The 15390-nt window shown below is 40.7% G+C and overlaps 1 protein-coding gene across 23 annotated transcripts in view; it reads left to right on the forward strand.

The window, feature by feature from the left end:
* The window catches only part of LOC107993727 (neurobeachin), a 429179-nt gene that overhangs the window by 358063 nt on the left and 55726 nt on the right, over positions 1-15390 (forward strand). The window lies entirely within an intron of this gene.

A 15390-nucleotide genomic window follows, 5' to 3' on the forward strand; every position in this document is an offset into this window, starting at 1 on the left:
ACTGTCTCGTGCCGCATCAGCGTTGTCAGCAACTGCAGGTAGGCGGAAAGGTTGTGGGTGTGCCGGAGTGGATGCACGGAGAGAGTCGTGCAAAGTGATTGCTTCGAGGCGCAGATGTGTATAAATGCATCCCGTTTCGATTCCCCGTTGCGAATTATTATCTTTATTTTTTTAATTTGCATTTATTCCGATCTCGATCTCTCAAATAAACGTATTCCCTCTTCGACCATCGATCGATCGTTTCCTTCTCCAAGAGAAGAAAAGAAAAAACAATAGGTAATCACCAATCGAAAAGAAAGAAACTTTCATTCCAGCTGATCTCACATTTTAAAAGATCTATATCAGAAATATCATCTTATAATTTCACCTGATCAGAAAGTGATATTCCTTTCACAGAAATAAAAAAGAAACAATAAAAATTACTACTTAATACTATTCCAAACATTACGAGTCACGAAACGAAACATTTCACAATAAAGAACGAATAAAAATTAATATCAATTATATAACCGATATCGTCATCATCAATTTCGCTCGATCAAGAAAATTCACCCGTGTCTAACATAGCATACTAAATTTAATAATTTACACCACGAAAGATAGAGAGAGACGGCAATTCGCGGGGCGCCAGGTTACCCTTTCGAGACGAGCCTGGTGTGGAAGAATGCTAGTCGGTGAATAGGCGGAGCCGGCCAGGCTGGATCCGATTCAGAGTGTGACGGATGGCGCCCACCTGTGGATTCATTCACTAATCTGCTCGCTAAGCAAACAGCCCGAACACACCCCATCATTATCGCTGACGGCGTAAGTAGCGCCCGATCTCGTCCTTACCCGATATTTATTATGCCCCCCCGGCCCTCTCTATACCTCTGCTCCTTTATATACGGTTTTTAAGGGGGCCGCGGATCGAACGTCCAGTCTATTTTCGCGTCACCCCGCTTCCACCGGATATCGATGCCTCGCGAACACCGGTCATTATCCAAACTGGATATACCAATGCTGTAGCATACTCGCATGATCACGTGTGCCATATGGATTCGAATTTTTGTTTGTTCAACTTGGAAGAATACATATATTTCTTTTTTTGTTAGCAGATTTAAGAGTAGAGTAGATCGTGATGGAAAGGAGATTTTTTTGTAATTTATATTATAATATATCCTGAGATATTGATATCGCGAAGAAGATTTTATTTGTTGGAGTTTTGAGATGATTTAGGAGAATTAAGTTTTGAAATATGTGTTATGGAAATATATAAATAAAAGGAACAAATATAATAGCGTTTGAAGAGAGATTATCGGACAAGTAGAACAACTTTCACTTGGTATAGGAAAAATTAAAATTTGCATGATAAGTATGATTGCACTTGTCATTTATTATAAATATAATACCGATTATGCATACTATTTTGAAATTGGCATGTATATAGAAGAAAATGTATGAAATTGCACCGAGATGTAACCGAGAGATTGCAGAAAACGTCTTATGGTATCTAGTTATGATCTTATGCTTATCCTGTTTGTGCCACAACGCGTAGTATCACGCATGACCGAAGATCAACAATCTTTGAATATTTGTTACAATGCGTTCGAATCATTTCTTTAATCTCTCATCATGAAACATGCATATATAATTTTCTAGCAGAGCTCCAAGTAATAATTCTCTATCAGAAACTAATCTCTAAACTTACGAATGTTGGAATAGATCTCAAGAGATGTAATCTATCTTAAATGAAAACGATTAAATATCGCCGAGAAACATTTCGGATAAAGATGGAACAAACAAATTTTCTATTCCAAATCTGTTCCATTCGCACAGATATTCGTCTTCAAATATAATTATTATATTGCCAACATTGCAATAAACTCGAAATTCAAGCGAATCAACTGTGAAAACTTGTAAAATGCGGATCGATTTCAATCAGCGAAAAACACTTTCAATCTCGCTAGAGATATCAAAATCGTTCAGACACACTATCCATTACATTTAACCGGTACAGAAATAAAACAACTCGCCGCTGACAAGTGTAAACGTAAAAATGAAACGATCGGATAATCATAGGGAAGGGAATATAATTCGAATTTTTTTCTCCGGGTAACGAAGGTAATGTCGTAACCCGTAAACGTCTCGTCGAACGAGATGATGATCTTCTGCTCGGTATGCAATTACTTTTATCCGAGATGATTACGCGACGAAGAGAGGCGAGAGATGTGGAGGATCGTTTTACCGTTGGAAAAAAAAAAAAAAAAACGAACAGATCGCGCGATCCAAAATGGTGAATAAACGAACCGCGGATAAATAAGGGAAAAATCTATCCAAGCCCACCTTTCCCGCCTTTTCCGTCCATTAATCATCGGCGGTGTGTTGCGTGCAGACACACACGATGCTCGAGGCGTGTTTTCAACCATTGCGAAACGGCCACGTGACAACGCGCGTATCGATTAATATTAATGAATGTATCGCCACGCGGAATGGATCTCATATTTTTATTTCTCTAAGTTGACATAATATTAAACCGTGTAATTTTCCTCGCGTGTGCGTCATTCATCGTGGCTACTTCGCGGTCGAGGATTACACTTAAATTTCGTACGAGAAATTCGTTGGGAATATTTTTAAAAATTATGTATTATAAGAATAATAATCAAGAACAGAAATCTTAAATAGGTAATTTCGATATATGTTGGATATATCGTGTTCCACTTATTTTTGTTACTTAAACTTTTGTATAACATAATTTTCCATGGTGAATTTATAAGGAAGAGACAAATATATTTATAAAGTATATGAATAGCTTATTAATTTCACGGTGTTCCAATATATTTGCGGAATCGCAAACGTCGATATTCCATCGAGCGTGACGAACAGGTTACCCGTTTGGATCGGATCGATAAATCCGTGAAACGAGGCCCGATCGACACGTTCGAGCCTATTATCGAGCGTGAACTCTTGTTAAAAACGTTTCCTGTTTTAAATATAAATCGGGATTCACCGAGAGGCGAGGCGGTTCGTGGATCTTTTTTTCTCTCGAAGGCGTGCTGCCAAACAGGAATGTCCGGTTACAGGGAGGAAATTAAAAGGTAACAAAGTACATCGAAAAATGAGGATCTCTTGGCGGTTTTACGAGTCGCTGGCCTCAAGGAGTCTTGTAATTTACCGGCCGCGCCGAGATTGATTTTATTTTGCCCGCTAAACGTTATTTGTCCGCAAGAAAATATAAAATTATACGACGACATAATTGCCCGATCAAAAATACCGCTCAGTTACGTCAATAGTGGTCTCTTTTACGACTTTTCGTTTTCTCTTCTCTGTATCTGTTTCGAGATCGTTAACCTTTAAATAGAACTGAAGCAACATATCCTCAGTATGACTTAATAACGCGATAACGTGCATAATAATATTTTCTGTACGTTTGAAAAATATGTCGATCGAAGAAAATCCTATTTACTTTCCAATAAACTATTTCTTATCCTATCTTATTAAACGAGAATTTAAAATACGTCTTTTATACGTATTCAATGAATATGCCTTTATAGCATATTTTCTTCCATATATTCCTATAATTAATTATAAATTTACTTTCTTCTCTCTTTTCTTTTTTTTTTGTCTTTATTATTTCTTTAAAATCGATGCTTGTCCAAAGATAAAACTGTAGTAGAATCGTCAGTCGTCCAACCATTTTCCCCTCGTATCCTAACCTATCCATCTATCACGAATATTTTCAAGAAATTCGGCAGTGTCCCTCGATACGGGTGGAACGTCGCCTCGGTTGATGAAAATTAATGACCTGGCGTCCGATACAAGTCTTCTCCGAGATCTTTCTCGGAAAAAAAAAAACAGGAATAAAATAACAATTATACACGCCATACGCTCTCGACCGTATTCGCCGATATTTCCAGGTGAATTTTATTGTCCCATTAATCATCGTGGGACCCGATAATGTATCCGACCAATGTCTCCTACAATGTTTGTTCGCGGGTCGAATGATTAACACAGGCGTCGATATCCAAAACCTACCTGTAAAAAAAAGGGAAGCACGAAGTAGCGAGTAGCGAGCTGAAGAGAGGGAAAAACTTGAAAGAAAGAAAGAGAGAGAGACGCAGAGAAACGAAGAAAGTTGGCAGGTATCGGGAGAAACGAGATGGACCAAGAGGATAGGCAGAAAACGGGAATGTCGGGCGAAAGAGCCGGAGGAAACGGGCTGGTAGTTAAAACTGTACAACGCATCCCATAATTTAGCGATTATTTTGACAAGGGTATGATCTCTTGACAGGTTGTTGGCCTTACGGCTATACTCTGAAATATAGCTATTTAAATGGGCACTTAGGTGTTCCGTAATGAATACATACTTTGGACTGCACCGTTGCATCACGATTTTTCGCCCGTGAAACGTGTGTGATTTCGATCGAAACTTTCTCCATCGTACGTAAGGGAAGGATATGTTATACTTTAAACAGTATAACGCGTGATATTTGTGCAAATCCATTAATATTAATCATTTGATTTCTGAAAAGTTAAATAAAACTGTAACGTTTTACTGAATTGGAGCAATTAAATTCAAAGAATTTTTAGAAAATGGAATTGATCATTGCTCGAATGGCTATGATTATCGACAAGCTGTCGATAAACGAATCGATGACGAGGAGGACAAATAATTAAGGGCACAAATAAAATGACTCGATACGTTTTAACGAAAAGATAAAAACAGAAAAAGTGACTAATTTATAAATTATAATATAATACGTAAAAATCACGAATACATCATTTAACGATGATCATACGTTTGCATTAATTCCAATAATATAACGATATCGATTATGATAAATCAATCCAGCGACTTTATTATATCCGCAATTTTTTCTCGAGAACTCGCTCGTTTCTTCTAATTACTGCTCCTAGCACTGGCACATCTACTCTGTATTTTATTCCAAAGATACAAGATACTATCCCGGAAAAAGAAAAGATAGGTGGTCTCGTATAATTTATCCTCGAACGAGATACCTCGGATAACTGATTTACCTTGGATAATGGCCGCGAGTCCTTCGATTAATCCTCGTTAAAGGATTGATAATTTGCGATCGGAATCGAAAGAACAAACGAAATCGTTAAATAAAATGGCAAGTAAGGTACTTAAACAAGCTACATCTTGGACATTTTGAATTCTTGCGTTGCTCCCTCGTTTGGTTAGCCTCGGCAGAGTTTCAAGAGCGGTAATGTAAATTTTTAAAAGATGGGTAACAAGGTTGAAACTGTAGCGGCGATTTGTAGCGGCGCCGTTTAGTGCAGAACTGTGTAAGCTGGTGGTCGTTTTGTTGGCCTTTTCACAGGGATGCACGGTTACACGAGGCAGCCTGCCAGGTCTCGCCAGGGACGATTATCCGGTTGTTAGTTAGCCCCTGGAATCGACGGTAGGTGGAGCCGCTTTCGCCCGTGGTGATACAGCGTTCGCATAATCTGTTTTACATTTTCACGATAATCATGATAATCATGGCTGCTCGAGCAAATATCAGCCCGAAGGATCTCGAATAGAAGATGAATAGACCCTAGATATACGCCAGAGAGAGATCGAATCTTTATCTATTCTCTTTGATCGTCCGATTTATCAAAATTTCTACCCAAAATCTATGATTCGCGAGATTCAAATTTCGAGCGTTCAACTTTGAAATGCGAAATTTAAAATTTAAATCGTCTTAGCTAACTAACGATTCTTCTGTATTTTCTCGATTCCTTGGATGCTAATCAAATTCCTTCGACACGCAAAAAATACGTTGAAATATACCGAGAAAGAAATCGAAGGTACAACAACTTTCATCGAGATAAATATCCACCGTTCACTGCCGTTTTCCCAGGCAATTACCCGATCTTTATTCCCAACCAAGTCCCTGTGTAGCCTGTGCAACATCGACGTCGCGGATAAGCGAATCCGTGAATACACAAATATCTCGTTTGAAAGAAGGTGCGTGCATCGAGAAGGAGTAGGAGGAAGAGGAGGAGGGAGATGCCTGCCCCCGGCTGGAGGCGCGACGTAGCTTGAGTTATGGCGCAGGTTAATTATACAAAACATTCAATTATACCTCCCCGTGTACGCACACGTATCCACGCTTGTTTGCACGTACACGTTCACTTATACGCAAGCACGTTTGGGGTTAGGGACAAGGGAAGGTTCGAGCCGGGAGGATGTTGCAAACACGAGATCGGCTGGGAAGAATGATCCCGTTTGTTCGAAAAAAAGAAAAGCTCGCGTTTTATAAGCTGTTGACTTTTCTTCCTTTCTTTTTTTCTTTTTTTGTTCTCAATGGTCGAATGAAACAGATGTTACCGTTCATGGAAATCGGTCTGGCTACGTGGAAGCGGAGGTGAAATCGAATTATGATATATCGATGTAGAAATGCGAGGAGAAGTGTAATTACGACGAGGAATAAATTAGAAGAACGCGTTTGAAATATGAGAAAAGGAATTAAAAAAAGAAAAAAGAAAAGATTGCTGCTCAGAAATTACTTCACGTAGGAGGGGAATGATTTTGTTCTAATTGGGATGAACGTAATATTTATCCTTTTGTGTAATTGCATGGTGAATGATATAATGTATGTATATCGTTTCAATTATTTTTTTATTTTTTTTTAGTCACTTCTATCACATCGCATTAAGATATAATTAAACGTAATCAAAAGAGATTATTAAAAGTACTTGTGATCGATCACGAAAGTGCGAATAAATCCTTGCAATAAAAAAGTAGCATTCTCAATTCTTCATGCAAAGAAAAAGAAAAGCAGAGAGAGATGCCCGAAATCGACGAAAAATCGTTTCTGGAGGAGGAGGATCTGCAGACGTGAAATTCGCGTCCCTTTTGTCATCTCGTCGATCTCCTCTCGAAGCGAATAGTCACGGCTGGCGTGTCACCACGGCGAATAGTCGCACGTGAAGTTCCCGATCAGCCCCAGCCGGGAAGGGATACCATTTATCACGTCCGAGGGATCCTTGGGATGCCTCTTCTTAAAACAAAAGGTCCATGGAAGAGGCGAAAGAGAGAGAAGCTATCCGCAGGGCGAAAGAACGACAGAGAGAAAGAGAGGCAAAATGGAGAAAGAGAGAGAGATTGCTCGGTGAACGGCGTGGGGCCAGTGTATATAGTCGGGGACAGGTAGTGGTGGTGGGGACGAGAGGGTACTCATAAGGCAGAGATTTTACGCGCCGGCGCCGGCGCCCCCCGCGGTCTCAGACGCCGCAACCATAATGCCGAGCGAAGCTGAGCGGACTATCTCTGGGACTATCACCTCCGGGTCCTCCTACCTCTCCTCCTTCCCTGCTCCGCTCCGTTTCGAAACGTTTTTTATCGACATCCTCGTATACTCATTACGTAACGATCCACTACGAAAATTACTCGATTCCCTCTCTTTTTCTTTATCTTGGTTATTATCCGGTCGCCGCGGCGATTCCCTTCCCTTAGTCGCGTCACGACATCTCGCTATGGGGGGGACGTGTAGTAGTTCGTGCGTATGCGATCCGGGAAATATTCCCCCGTGATTAATGGTGATGTTTAAGATTCTTTTACGACGCGAAACCGGCGCCGCCGGTCGGATAAACGACGATTCCTCCTCCTCCTTAACCGCGGTTGCGTTTTCGATGAACGATCGGCGGCGAGGTTCGGTTAAAAAGCGAAACTTACTTCTGTATCGATCATGTCGCGGGACGATCGATCGTGGCCGATCTATCGCGAGGAGTGTAGCGCAACCGCAGCCGCGCTGTCTCTCACGTGATCCCTCGTTTTTAGAGCGGATCCGTGATCGGTCATTAATTATCGTGAAGAGGGAAGAGGAGGGGAGGAGTTATTAATCGAGGCGCGGGGAGGAATATCATTGCGCGGGCCAAGGGAACCGGTTCCCTTCGCTAAACCGATTGATTTATACCCTGACCTTGAACTTTCGTTACACGCAACGAGCAAAAAGAAGCGCGGGACAAGAAGCGTGAGTTTGGTCGTTGTTGCCCTGGCTACCGATTCGGATATACCTTGGCCGAGGATACGTCCGTTTGCGTAAGTAGGAAATAATCACCACGTTCTTACGGTAAAATTGTTCTCTTTAATAACTGGATCTATCCTGTTACGATTTATAAAATTACGAATAATAACTAATCGAGTTACTCTTTACGCATCCCATAATGCGAATTTCGCAATCGTTTCACTCGATCAAAATACTGAATTACTGAATTCCATGAAATTTATATATCTAATCGTTGTACAAAATACTATTTGAATCCAAGAAACGATCGGATTCGAGTGGACTAGAAGCAATCTAATTTAGAAGGTTGGAAAATTCGTCGAATCGTAAAAACATTCCGCGGGTTAGGTCCTCCGCGCTATATTCGATCCGCTGTCTCAGTTTTGCTGCCTCGATTTGCACGCGCGTTCCCCTCTCGATTCCGCCGCAAGGCCCATTACCGTGAAACATCGTCCGCCGTTGGAAACAGGTACAACACGCGAACGCCGTTGAAACGAGGCGGTGGAAAGGGCCACCTCCTTGTTAGCCCGTGGCATCTCGGATTTCTGGAGTCCTTGAATACCTTCGAAAGGCATCCAGAGTGGTATTATATACGCTCGTTGTCCGAGAGATCGGCCCGATCTCTTAAGCATCTTCTCACGAATCAACTGTGCGGACTTGACCGTGGAGACACCGTAAACATGATATACACGGCATTCAACGGCGGCGACAACGACCGGACCCATCGACTTTCTATCAGCGGGGTCCACCCTTCTTCCTCGTCGTCGTATTCGTATTCCTGACCTATTCATTGTTTTATAGGAGTCGTAAAGATGTCAGGCAATTAAAAGGTTCGGTTGATTTGTTGCGTGGGTGGTGTTCGCGGGTAGGGAGGGTTTGGCGATGGGCCCACGAGGTGGGTGGAAGACGACGGCATGTGCCCACGTGAAAACGGCGGATAGGGGACACCTGACCCGATCGTAGTACCGTCGCTGTCCTACAAAAGGCGGCTTCGGCCACGCTCGTAAACGTCCAACCGCCGCGATCGTAGCATCGTGATATACAATAAGCTGTATATTACACTTGTAACGCGGAGTGGTCCTCGATTTTGCCCCAAACTTGTCCTACGTCTCCCTCTCTTGAATTTTCGATTTTCGGTTTTCGCTCGATTTATTTTTTTCCTTCAAACAGTCGAACGACGATCTTTCGAAATGTCGCGTTGATCAGAAAAATTGCAATCTTAAAATCCGTATTACTCGAACTTTCTCTTTTATTTCTTCTTTCCGAGTAAGTTCCACGAGCCCTGTTTAACGGTCCATATAAGTCCGCTCCGTAACACATAGTTAGCCGGTGAAATATTCACAGCGTATTTCGCGCGGCAAAAAGCAAAGACGCGCCGTAAAACCGTGCAAACCATCCTCGTTCCACATAATCTCCCCTCATCATCCGTAACTCAACCAACAATCGCGAGTGATGAATTAGAGCAGAGTAGGTTATTCCGTTTACATTTAAACTCCGTAAAAACGGCAACACACAACCGCTTAACTCTCGAACCACTCGCGTGAACGTCGGCTCATCCGTATTTAACCGAAATTGCCACGACTCGAGCGCGACCCTTTGCCTCGAGATTTCCGCTCCAATTGCCGGTTTCCCCTTCAAAACGAGAAGAAGATGAAGAAGAAGAAGAAGAGGAGGAAGAAGAAGAAGAAGAAGAACTAGAAGAAGAAGGAAGCCTTCTCCTTCTGTGTCTGTCTGTACCAGCTCGACGACGACAGACGGAGCAACCGCAATCGCGTGGCTTCGTTGCCTCTCTCGGCGGAACGACAGCGTGATCAATCTCGGCGTGGCAAACGGCGCGGCGGCTCGTATCTTTGCTCGCCACCTATGTTTCTGGCCAGAAACCGGCGCAACGTAGATCGTATCTTTTCGTATCCGAGAGGAGAGATCGCGCTCTGTTGCGCCATACGACCACGACCAGAGAGAACTGTTCGGGGGTCGTGGGTTAGTCGTGTTGGAAACAGGCCATCGGGAACCAGTAATACGACGACGAAGGAAGGAAGGACGAAGGAAGCATGGTTGGTGTGCTCGTGCTTTGTAGAGAGGAAGGAGAAGGGGACAGAGAAGGAGAAGGGAAAAAAAGAAAAAGAGGAGAAAAGAGAGGAGAAGAGAAGGAAGGACTGTTTCGGTGGGAGATTAAAACAATGCGGCCGGTCAGATAACGCGGGTGTGACAGGTCTTCGTATCCAGAGACCGGAGACTCGGCTATGCGGATGGACCTTAACGAGGTCCTCTAATAAATAACCGCCAAGTTCGAGCCCCTCTTTCCCTCTCTTTTCCACTTTCGTTGTCGAGGGCCCTCCTCTCCGGAGGGCCCTCCTCGTGTTTCAAAAGCCGCACGAGGATGGAAGACCGTAGGGATGGACCTAAACAGGCCCCGAAGTAAGAAGATGGATGCGCTGCGAGGCGCCGCCGTCACCTGGCTCCCCCTTCCACTTCGCCTTCCACCACGATACTTTCTGAAGGAGCAAGAGAATTCGAATGGGTATCGAGGTCAACCGCGACACCTCGATTTCTGGGGAACTGGTAACAAACCAACCGAGCCAAGTAAAGTTGTGAATTGTGAAGATCGATATATACGTTCTCTTGAATAATTTATCTTTTTATCTTACGTATGTGATATATATATATATGGGGATATAGGCTCATTTAATCAAGAAACGAGTTTTAAATCACCATATCTATTTAACGAGATTAATATGTATGTAATAGGTTTTAAATAGACAGATAATATTTCTAACGATATTTCTAGATTTTAAATTCTGTATTTATCGTCACTTGTCCAATTTTCCTCTTCTCCTTCCTTCCCCTTTGTGGAATGGAATTTTATTTCTACAATTTTCTCTCTCTAATAAAATATCCCATCTTTCACAATTCTGCAACGAACAATTACATTATACCTTATATTGCTACGTAATATCCCGTGGTAATGGCCCGTGTCTTTGTCGGAGTGGGATCATTTCGATCATGATGGAACGTGGACGAAACATGACTCGTCGAAAAAAAGAGACAAGCGGAATCTGGACAAGGGCTGGACGAGGAGGAATAAGACGTTCCACCAAGACAACAACGCGCCACGCACGGATCTATCAAATGCGGATCCACGGCTGAAACCGCGTTCCGTGTCGTTTATGGCCGTATTGATAAGAGGTTGTAACCTACGCCCATGGCGAATTTATCTGGCTCATATTTCACGTCATCCATCCAAGTACCCCTGTGTTTCGTGTCGTCGCGAGTTGCACGATAAAACAGAAATCGATGGGTCGGGATTGGAAATGTTCGCGGGGCTATTAGCGATAAGGAAGTCGATAAGACGACGACGCGGATGACTCGTCCGGGAAAATGCAAATGGCCCGCGCTCGCACAACAGGTGCCTTCTTGCTGCATGCGCGCGTATATCGAGAAATTCGCGTTTAACTTCAGAAGCAAGCAGGTAGAGGATTTATTGCAAACGGATCTTTGACACGTTTGACGTTTCGATCGTCGTCAATATTCCGTGAATTACGATTCGCTGCCTCTCGACAGAACAAGCGAAATTAACCAATGAGATGAGATTACGCGCGACTGTTTTTACGTTAAATATCGAAGATTTACACGCCTAACGGATACAGATATCCATAATATTCGAGGAAAATTGGACGAGGAAATTTTACGATTATATAATTTTGCATACGATAGATGGATGATCTTTCGGATATATTCGTACCGATTCTTGGAATATGATTTTTTTAAAGGAAGAGAGAGGATAAAGTTCATCGTTGGATTCTTTTTGCATGAAAACTATTTTGAAAATAATAATTTTACACTCGTTTGTTGATAAATTTTACTCGATGTAATGGATATATACATTATATTATCGACCATATTACTGTTTTCGAAACGTCGTTCATAAAAATCAGTCACGATTCGAAAAAAAGAATTATATAAGAATCTAGATAGAATCGTAGTTATTTATTATCATGGCTCGAGGATGCGAGTATAGTATCACGATTCCCGGTTCCCAGCTACCGATAATACACGCACTTCAGATTCTATTAGGTCGCCGGTAGATCCTCGATATACCTGCTTGACTCGGTAACCCAAGGGTTTCACTTATCGCGCAGCCGATCTTCTTCACGCATATTATACTCCGGGGAAAACAGTGGGGGTAAAAAAAAAAAAGAAAAAAAGAAAGAAAGTAAGAAAAAAAAAGAAAAAGGAAAAAAAAGGAAAGAAAGAAATGGAGGGCGGCTAACAGTAGAACAGTAGACTCAAGCTCCGCCGCGCGAATAACAGGATCAGGTTACTCTTTTGGAAAAAGGAAAAGGGACGAGCCGTGGTATTTCTTTCGAGAATCACCGCGGCCATTGGCGGCCTGTTTGAGAAAGCATGTAACTGGCATGTAACTGACCGATCTTCTTCCGCAACATTGCGCGCGAGAATTTCGCTATTTACTTTTTTTCATTCCCCTCTTCTTTTTTTTTTGTACATATCGATTTTTGGAGCTGGAATAATCGCCATGATCTTTTTAAACATACGATAAAATTGTATTATTATTATTCGATAGATTCGATGAATGAAAAGAGATTTTTTAAACTTTGATGCGAATTTCATATGACGCGTTACGTAAATCTTTTCAAAAAAAGATGTAAAGAGATGTAAAGGAGTTTTCAAGTATTCCATTTGCATACACGCGTTTATTAGTATGAGTGTATTAATACATGTATTGGATTTTGAATTTCATCGCGCTTCTTGATATTTTATATAATTATTCTTTTGTACATAAAAAAAAGATCTTTGCTACTGGGAATCCTGTTCGATTTTTCGTGCCGCGAAATGAATGTGTCGTGTTAGAATAGGATACGATATTTTTATCGAGATGGTTTAAGATTGTAGATGACAATTCTTGATAGAGAAGAATATTTATAAATAAAGTTGTGTTAGTTGTCTTTTAGCTGAATTCTCATTTGCATGTTTGTTAACACGTTTCCCGCTGCGTGGATCGTGTATATGCTACGAAATAAATTACGGGAAACTGTAAAATAGCGTTAAACGAAATCACATGATAAATTCACGCGATAAAAGTAATTGCACGGTTCAGACTGAGTAACATCAACTTTCATGAGACGTAATTTTACGCGACTAATTATCAATGCTTTAATGGGTAGTCTCATATGCATATATAACGCAACAGTAAGAAATTGAATTACAAAGTGAATAAGATATTGTATATACGCTATAAGAAACCGGTTTCAATAAAATTCTATAGACCGATGGAGAATTAAAAACTATTTTACTTGATATTTAATATATGTATAACACTTATTTTTATCTCGTCGTTAAGTATATTAAAAATATGGTATATGAAGTTTAAATAAAATTTGTTTCAAAATTTGTTGTACAATTTATTACTATTTTGTAAAAAAATTTTTTAGAATAAAATATTAATAACAATATTACTTCATAATTATTCAAGAATCCACTATAAAACATTGCTTACATGAAAATAGTTTATACAAAATTTTAACGACAAATATAACCGTACGCCATTTCTTAGAAAAGAAAAGAAATCGAGAATCAGATCAAAGAATCAGAGAATCAGAATCAATGCATCTTTATATATATATTTATATTAAAGTGTAAAATTTAAATAAAATTCCGTATGTCTCGTTATAAAAATTGATTTCCTATTGCTCTATAACAGAATTATTTAATATATCGTTCCATTATTATTCAAATCTTCGCCACAACGCTCCGAAATTTCATAATTACTTCTGTTAAAAGAAAAAGAGAGAGAGCGCGAGAATCAGACTATCGGAATCGCGCGGTTATTAAAAATTGTGTCTCTCTGGAAGGGCCACCCCGACGTTCAGTGGGAAGCATAAATCTTGGCCGGATCGTATGATTGACGTCTATTTAATAGAAACGCAACTATACATGGATGGCGCGGAATAACATTAACTCGTCCGGGAGTCGAGGGGGCTGGTTTCGCCGCGGCGGGTGGCCATTGTACCCTGTGGACCCCTGCAAGCCACGGCCTTTCTCCCATTCTCGTGGCTGCCAGCTCCCTCGTAAAGTCAAACGTTGACACTAGCCGCGGGACACCGGCTCCGGGACCCCTTCTCCCCTTTCTCCCCCCTTCTACCCGCCCCTTTTTCACCTGAAACAGACTTTCTCGTGCGTCGTTATGTTATTATTACCGGGGCCCCGATATAATATCCGATCAAGTGGGCGTTGTGTCATCGACCTAAACCTCGAAATTGAGGGTTATCCGGCTGCACAAATTTTTGCTAACTCTTCGATCGCGTGTTTGATTTTCTGTTTGATTTTATGTCAAAGGTAAACGTAAGATACCTTTTAATTCGAGAAAATTGTGAGCAATTTGACTCGGTAATTTTTTAGAAATAATAATAAAATATTTGGGTTAAACGTAATTGTATCGCGGAGATGTAAATGATAGAAACGTTAATTGAAGAAAATAATGTTGAATTTAATGTTTAATTCTCAAAATTATTCAATATCATTTAATTATTATTCGTAACTTTTTGGGAATAACAATATTTGAAAGAAATTGGATCGCAGAGATTTAAATGAAAAAATTTGAAAAAATGACCCTTTAACTGTTACGTTAATTCTCAAAATTTTCAAAATTATTTTAATTATTTTAATTATTATTCGTAATTTTGGTAATTTTTTCAGGAATAACAATATTTGGAAGTAATTGGATCGCAGATGAATACAGAATTTCAGAAAATTATTCTTTTGATGGAAAAGTATATGTACGGTATAAGGAATCGTTTGAATTTGTAAGTATAGGTACACTAGTGAAACTAGAATAGCTATGTTCTTTAAATTAGAGACTTTATGATCGCATTAACGGGCCTAACGACCTAATCAAAAAGGCACGACATCAGAGGAGCCGCGATGGATTGATGCGATCGTCGCGCTGACACGAAGCTTGACGCCTCGGGCTTTGAACCATTACAAGCAAACCGTGCTTCTAGAATCCTGTATTCGAACTTTACTCAGTTATCCATTAAACAAACTTCTGTAGATCAACTCGTGAACACGAATTTCTACTTGAATCATAGAAATCAATTCTAATTTCTAAATCCTAAAAGATTCTCTCATTCCACGATTCAAATTATTCCCTTTCACGATCTTATAATTTTTACATCCACATCCAATTTCATCTTATAACATTAAAATCTCCTCTCGATCCAATAATCCTCTTATTCCCCCCTACACGATAAATCCAACAAATAAATCCAAACTCCGAAAAGCTTCGAAAATATCGAAATACGAAATTCTTTTGGAAAGAAACTTTCGAAAACTCTCCCACGTTTCCCACGGCTTTCGAAAGCTCGCGCGATTCGAGGAAAGC

Source organism: Apis cerana, linkage group LG6, assembly GCF_029169275.1.
Source record: "Apis cerana isolate GH-2021 linkage group LG6, AcerK_1.0, whole genome shotgun sequence".
Taxonomy (NCBI): Eukaryota; Metazoa; Arthropoda; class Insecta; order Hymenoptera; family Apidae; genus Apis; species Apis cerana.